We start from the raw sequence: 7,671 nt of genomic DNA, 5'->3' as shown, positions 1-7,671 counted from the left end.
TACCTCCCACATGCAAAGCAAGCGCTGTACCATACAAACCAACCCCCCTCGCTGGGGCTTATGCCTCGGCGTCACCTAGTGCCGCTTGTTCCCCTCTTACCGGGCACAGTTCACTGCCCTTCGTCTACAAGGCAGTCGTGTAATTGCGGCTTTCTTGACTTATTGATGAAGGTCTGACTGGACGAGCGAATGACGCCTCTCCCCCATCCTCAAGCTCGCTGACAGATTGAAATGGAAAGTGCTGCGGTGGCTCGTTGGTCTAGTGGTATGATTCTCGCTTAGGGTGCGAGAGGTCCCGGGTTCAACTCCCGGACGAGCCCTTGTGTGCTCTTTTCCTCCTCTTCCACAAGACTGGGAACTGATATCCACATCACTTCGCAGCGTCTGCTTATGGCAAACGATGGAATGTGACTAATGACTGAACGAGCCTGGTGAATTCTCATCACGTGGCACAATGAGAGCGTGCAGTCAGCTGTCCGAGGCGGCAACCTCATTGCTCGTTCAAAAGAACACGTACTGAAAACTCATCACCACTGTGTCGTAGATGAGCACCGCGATCGCTTGTTGTCATGCGTCCTTACTTGGGAAATGCAGAAGCAAAAACTGCCCTCTCTCAGCCACCGAAACGTGTGCGGCTCGCCTTGCGCTCTCTGCGCCTCGCATATTTGTGGAGCTGTCTGCTCTTCTTTCTGTTGAAGTAATCAAGTTACGGGGCGTCCTGCAGCCTATGATGTTCTCACTGAGAGCTTTCAAGATTTGAAGGAAAACTACGAGCTTGATTGCTCAAGTCGAACGAATGTGATTGTTAAGCAATCGATGATCAAAAGCACGTCTTCTAACAATTCCTGAGAGTATTATCAGCACTCTTTTCAATCGGATATACTTTTCACTTGCTAAGCTGACAAATTGGACGAGAAAATGCCGGAGACACACTCAGTGCAGACTGAGGTTGGGAAGGAGGTGTGGCCCTTCAACGCTTGACAATTGAAGGACATTCTCTCCGCAACGGAGGAGCACCTGTCAGAAGTCACAGAGGCTAAATGAGAGCACCAGGCTCCTGGAGCTCTAAACTCAGACCTGGAGGATGCGGGCATCAATCCCGCTACCTCTGGCATGCTAAGCGAGCGCTCTACCATTTGAGTTTATCCTCCTCGCTTCATGCTTCTCGGCATCGTGTCTTACCGCCTCTGCCCCTCTTACCGGGCACCGCTCACTGCCCTTGCTCTGCAAGGCAGTCCTTTCAAGTGCGATGACGACGCTGGGACCTTCGTTGCCTATTGTACGAGCTGAACTTTTGTGCTCTTTCCATCAACTCATCTTGTCATCTTACAGTCTGGGTAATTGGAGACTGCACTGTTCTGCTTCCTAAGGTAATATACGGGTTTTTCGCATGAAGCCGTATTGAACAGTATTTCTCGCATTGTGAACATGTGCACACAGCGGTCCCCCGGGTTCCAGTTAGTGCGTAATTATGCATCAATGAAAAACAAAATTAGCTCACTGAAAGTTTGATGTAGAGAATGTGGAAATTTCCAGAAGTTGTGGTCTTTTAAATGCATTTGGTTTGAAGACGTTCTGTGCTTCCATTGTGAAGATATGGACAAAACAATATTTGAGCGTGGTAAAAAAAAGTCATAAAAATGACAAAGTGAAGGCTGAGAAAGCATTCACAATGCATTTTATACACAAAGCAAGTGTTTTTGTAACTCTAAGAGATTTCGCGAAAGCACTACAGGCGTGCCAAAATCGTTTTCGAACTTCAAGCTAACTTTACCCCGGTCTTAGAGAAAGGACTGCCTTTCACTTCTCTGTGTTTTCTTTCACAGCGCTGTGCACCTTTTCATTGCTCTCGCTTTCAGAGCCTCTGCACAGCACACGACTCGACATCAGGAAGCACATTGAAGTGAAAGCAGAAAGCGCTGCGACATGCACTGTGCAGATCCCGCCACACTAAGAGGTGAGTGGGTCTGTTCGATCACAGCTCATAGGCGAATCCCCAAACAGTGTGCGTGGCAACAAAAAAAGCTGCTCTGTTTTGAACTGGGGACATTGCACGTGTGAGGCTAACGTGATAACCACTACACTATGGAAACGGTGGGAAATTGTGCCCAGTGGCCCACTGCTGAGCTTCACCAATGCTATTCAGGGACCAATGCTATTCGATGTGAATTAAATGCTATTCAACTGTCCAATTCTATTTAGGGGTGGAAAAGGGTGGAGCCGTGTGTGTCTTTTGTTCAAAGACACCCCCATCTCAGAGCCGGAAGTACAAGCCTTCCTCCCGCAGGTCAACAAAGATGTTATTGTTTAAGAAGATCCTGCGAAAGTCGGCCATCCGCCTTTCAGCCCTGCAGTAGTCCAGGCTGAGAGAGAAGCAGTCCTTCACCCTGGCAATGTACAGCCTGACAAGGTCTGGCTTCAGGCCATTGTACATCATGAGGTTCCTCCTCTCCCAGACAGCTGTCCTCGTTAGGCTGAGGAGGAGGTTCACTAAAATGGCGTTAACCCCCCCCCTCAGACCCGCGGTACCCAAAGAGGAACAGCTCTTTCTAGGGCACCCCGTCAAGAACAGCTCCTCGAACATAGCGAAACAGGCCATCCAGCAGAACCATCAAGTACGCCCTGGCTCGAGCTGGGGGAAGATCTTACCCCAGAACACCTCTGAGACCGGCACTCTGAAGCGTTTCGCCATCATCAGCCTGTAGAACATGCTGGTGGTGCACCCCAGGAGGTCCACCCCACGGTCCCCCCACTTCACCCTCAGCTCCGGCCAGCCCGGGCCTGCTGCCCCGTCTTGTAGATGGAGCTTCTCCAGCCAACTCTCCGGGAGACCGAGTTTGAGCTGCTCGTAATCCTGACGGATCTTACTGACAGGCAGCAGTCCCACCCAGGGCTCTTGTTAGGAGATGAGCCCCGAAGTGCTTCAAGCACTTCCTCCAAGCTCAGCGCACTGTCACAGAGCTCACGATCGCTCTGTGACAGGCGGGTACTCACCCAAGCCAGCATGGCCCAGGTCTGCTGCTCATCCACCCCTTCGGACCAGAACAAGGCGCTATAAAAAGAAAACACCTCATTCCTAACGGCCTCGGGGGCAGAGAGCCGCACACCGTCCTCTCCCACCAGCTCCTCGATGAAGGAGCTGCGCTGCCTCTCCTGCTCCAGGCCGAAAAAGAACCTTGTGCTCTTCTCGCCCTTGGCAAGATACTGGGATCTGCTGCGCACCCTGGCTCCTCTCCACTTCTCCTCCTCCAGGGCTTGCAGCTCACCCCTCAGCTCCAGCAAGAGCTCGCAGCCCCCGCCGTGATCTGCCAGGAGCCCGAGCTGTGAGGCGATCCGAGCCCGAAGCTCTCTCTCCAGCCTGGCCTTCTCCCGCCCCTGGGACAGGCCATACGAGATACTCAACTCTTTGATGCCGTACTTGAGATTATCCCACCTGACCAGCTTTTCTGACCTATACAGGGGACACTGCAGCTGCTGCCGGATTAGGTCTTCTATGCCCTGACAGAATGAAGCCTCCCCCAGGAGCGCGTTATTAAAGCACCAGAGGCCGGGGCCCCGGTCCTCCTGTGCCCCTGCTACAGAGAAGTGAAGCACAGCATGGTCGCTCAGGGTCGTGAACACATAGCACATCCGGCTCAGGCACGGGAAGAGACTCATGTGCCCCAGCAACAGGTCGATCCGGCTCTGTCTCAAGACACCTTCAACGACCTGCCGCCTAAAAAAGTCCCTCCGCGCACCATAAGCCTGACACCACGCATCCACGAACCCGTGAGCCTCCGCACTGCGCTCCAGGAAGCTGCGAGCAGCGCTGCTCTTAAAGGTCATCCCAACCGCGACATCGAGCGCACTCAGTGCACAGTTAAAATCTCTGACGACCAGCCCTGGCTGCTGAAAGCAGCTCGCCTCCAGCTGCTTGAAGAAGGCGAGCCGCTCAGCTTCCCCATTGGGGGCGTAGATGTTGCTCAGCAGCACGGACTGTCCAGGAAACCCGACAGACTTGCAGGAGCCGGCCGTCCGTGTCGCGGTGCAGGAGCCTTACACTCTCGTACACTCCCCTCCTCACCAGCACGGCCACCCCCCTCCTGCACAGGCCGGAGGCGTTGCTGTAAAACAGCTCCCAGTCCCACTGTGCTCTCACCTTCCGGACACACTCCTCGTCCCAGAAGGTCTCCTGGAGGCAGACAACATCCGTCCACCCCAGCAGAGCCAACACTGCCCCCAGCTTCGCTCTGTCCCTCAGCCCGTTGGCATTTAAAGAGGCAAAAGATGCCATCACGTATATGGCCGGGAAAGAGTGAAGTTAATTCTCCGGCCCGCACAACAGTTTCCCCGCCCTTTCTGCCACATTCTCATTGCCAACACTTGCTGCTTCCTCCCCACCTCCTGTCTCCGCCACCGCAGAGACATCAGGGATGGGTCTGCGGACAACTCTTGAATTGGGCTTGAGGTTGGACTGAGGCCTGACGTGGTGCCACTGGATCCCGGCCTTCGAGGGCCCAGGCGGTTGTACCCCGGCTCGCCCACTTCCCTCCCCCTCCTCCCTGTCCTCCCTCTCCACCCCATCCATCTCCACCACCTCCCCTTCCCCCTCCATCTCCATGCTCTGTAATTCCCCCTCCTCTGTCCCTGCCCCATCCATCTCCAGACACCCATCCTCCATTCCTTCTTCCACCACTTCCCCTACCTCTCCTCCCACGACCATATCCAACTCCCCTTCCTCAGTCTCTGCCAACGGTGCCTGCCAGAGTATTGAAGAGGCTCCCTCACCTGGCAGGGTGTCTTGTGGCCACTGCAGGGCAACCGGGCGCTTCCCCTCAGGCTCCTCTGGGTCCTCGGGCATCTCTTCGTTTGGGCCTATGTCCACCTTGCCAGGGTCTTGTCGCCGTTGCCGCTGCTGCTTGGTCAGACGCCTCGCAGCAGTGCCTTTGCTGACCCCAGCAGGCTTCTCATCCCTGGACCCAGAAGAGGGCCCTGCTGGCTCACTGGTAAGCTGGGGAACCGCTGACGGTGATGGTGGAGGTTGTGGTGGTTGTGCCGTCGCCTCCTCCCTCTGCCTCTCTCCCTGCACAGGCTGGGGTGTCATAAGCCCACTGGTACGCTGAGGGGCCGCCTCTGGTGGTGGTGGTGCCCGTAGGATCTCAGCTGCACCACGCTGCACCACTGCCTGTTGCGGAGCAACCTCCCTCCGCTTCTCTTGCGGCACAGAGTGGGACGCAACAGGTTTGTTAGGGCAACGGGGCGCCCCCGCTGGTTGAAATGCTGGCTGGTCCCCGGCTCCTTTCTGCTGCGCTGTACCCAAGATTGGAGGGGCCTCCCTCTGCCTCTCCCCCATCACCGGCTGGGGCGTTGCTGGCTCACTGGGGTCCTGGGGCGTCGCTGCTGGCAACTCTCCATGCTCAGCTGCAGCTGCCACTCGTAGTCCATCTTCAACCCCCTCGGCGTTGTGGGCAGCTGCTCCTGCGGCGGCTGGATCTTCCGGTTCCGGCTCGCAGTTGCAGCTCATGAGCGCGTGGAGGCAGTCCGGGTACTTGGCAGCGGTGCAGTTCCTGGCGCGGTGGCCGGGCTGTCTGCACTCATAGCAGAGGAACTCGGGGCAGTCCTTGGCAATGTGCCCCGAGTCCAGGCAGACATGACACACCCTTTGTTGCTGGTCGTGGAGGACCCTGAAGTACTGGTCCCCCTCTGCCGTGGCGAAGCGGGTGCTGTATGGCAACGAGGCTACATGCTCGGGAAAGCGAATCCGAACAAACCTCGTGCCATCAGCAATGGTGGTCCCGGGGTAGTGGCGCATCCTGATGTCCGAAATCACTCTCACCCCCCAGCTACTCAGCTTCTCCTTGATAGTCTAATCTGAGATATATGCCGGGAGGTGGAAGAAGGACACCACTACCTCCTTCCGCTCCAGCCAGCGGCAGTAGCAGGGTGTGGCCTGCACATCCAGCCCCACAGTCACCGTGTCTGCATGTTCCTTTGAGTCCAGAGTCAGTTCAAACTCTTTTGGCGTCTGGGGGCGGCAGGCAAAAAGAGAGCCCTCCCTACAGACGCCGTGCACCGCTGCGATAATAGCACCCGCTATTATCTCCACGCCACGGTTTCTCCACACCGCTCACATCCACCACAAAAGTATGCACCCTTGCAAAAACCCGCCGGGGGAGTCGGTCCGAATTCCTCATCCTTCTCTTTTCTACACCACTCTCCTCCTCCACTACAATAACATTCTCTGCCTCCATGTTTTTTCCTTCCATTAAAACACAAACAGGACTCAGAAAGCAACAAAAAAGCAACAAAAAAAAACAAAAGTCTCTCCCCTCCCCAAACAGAGCTAGGCTGAAGGGGAGGGCTTCAAAAATCAACCAAAAACACAAAAATCAAAGTCTTACTTAAGACAAACAAATCCTCTGTTCCTCTTCTTCTTCTCCTTCTTATAGAGAGGACAGCTCCGTCACCTCTTTTACGACGCTGCTTTTTTTCCCTTGCGTTTTTCTCTTCTTCCACGTTCTCTCTCTTCACTGAGAATAGAATAAAAAATGCTCACGCTAATACACAAGCACCCGTGTCTCGCCAAAGCTGACAAATAAACAGACGGACAAGCCGCACTGCACGTGTGAACAAGGGAATGAGCGAGCGAGCGGGGATAGGGCGCCTCCTACGCTTAAAATCTTACAGCACCTGGTATTCCAAGGAAGTCTCTCATCCAAGTACTAACCAGGCCCATCCCTGTTTAGCTTCCAAGATCAGACAAGATCAGGTGTGCTCAAGGGGGTGTGGCCGTAAGCGAGAGCAAGGCTCGCTGGCACCCTTCTTATAAAGAGGACAGCTCCGTCACCTCTTTTACGACGCTGCTTTTTTTCCCTTGCGTTTTTCTCTTCTTCCCACGTTCTCTCTCTTCACTGCCTTCGTCCCCGCTCTATTTCACTTCAGCCTTTCACTCTTGATTCCTTCCAATGTGGACGGACCTGCGGAAGAAAGGGCGCTATAGAGGATCGCTGTGGAGAGCTGCTGCTGTGCTTTGACATCTGAGCTCTGTGGAAAACGATCTCAATACAATTTGAAAAACGCGACTCCCGAACGCCAGCCGAACAAGTCTCCACAGCCGAAGCGCTGTGTCTCTTTTCAGCTGGCGATAAACCTTTCCTCGATCCTTTGCGGAATTGTAAAACTGTTCATGATCAGAATAAAAAACGCTCACGCTAATACACAAGCACCCGTGTCTCGCCAAAGCTGACAAATAAACAGACGGACAAGCCGCACTGCACGTGTGAACAGGGGAATGAGCGAGCGAGCGGGGATAGGGCGCCTCCTGCGCTTAAAAGCTTACAGCACCTGGTATTCCCAAGCGGTCTCCCATCAAAGTACTAACCAGGCCCATCCCTGTTTAGCTTCCGAGATCAAGTGTGCTCAAGGGGGTGTGGCCGTAAGCTAGAGCAAGGTTCGCTGGCACCCCTTATAGAGAGGACAGCCCCGTCACCTCTTTTACGCCGCTGCTTTTTTTCCCTTGCGTTTTTCTCTTCTTCCCACGTTCTCTCTCTTCACTGCCTTCGTCCCCGCTCTATTTCACTTCAGCCTTTCACTCTTGCTTCCTTCCAATGAGGACGGAGCTGCGGGAGAAAGGGCGCTACAGAGGATCGCTGTGGAGAGCTGCTGCTGTGCTTTGACATCTGAGCTCTGTGG

The 7,671-nt window shown here is 54.7% G+C and overlaps 1 non-coding gene and 2 pseudogenes across 1 annotated transcript; 1 reads left to right on the top strand and 2 right to left on the bottom strand.

Moving 5' to 3' along the window:
* The first annotated feature begins 248 nt into the window (after nucleotides 1-248).
* Nucleotides 249-320, top strand: trnap-agg (transfer RNA proline (anticodon AGG)). Its single transcript has one exon. It is a non-coding gene; the product is annotated as a tRNA-Pro (tRNA).
* Nucleotides 321-6,657: 6,337 nt separating this feature from the next.
* LOC148638161 (5S ribosomal RNA) lies at nucleotides 6,658-6,776 on the bottom strand (annotated as a pseudogene).
* Nucleotides 6,777-7,311: 535 nt separating this feature from the next.
* LOC148638160 (5S ribosomal RNA) lies at nucleotides 7,312-7,420 on the bottom strand (annotated as a pseudogene).
* Between the last annotated feature and the right edge of the window lie 251 nt (nucleotides 7,421-7,671).

This window comes from Lepisosteus platostomus (genome assembly GCF_059453375.1).
Source record: "Lepisosteus platostomus isolate fLepPlt1 chromosome 5 unlocalized genomic scaffold, fLepPlt1.hap1 SUPER_5_unloc_3, whole genome shotgun sequence".
Taxonomy (NCBI): Eukaryota; Metazoa; Chordata; class Actinopteri; order Semionotiformes; family Lepisosteidae; genus Lepisosteus; species Lepisosteus platostomus.
Note: the sequence above shows the minus strand (reverse complement) of the source record. Positions and strands in the feature narration are given on the sequence as shown.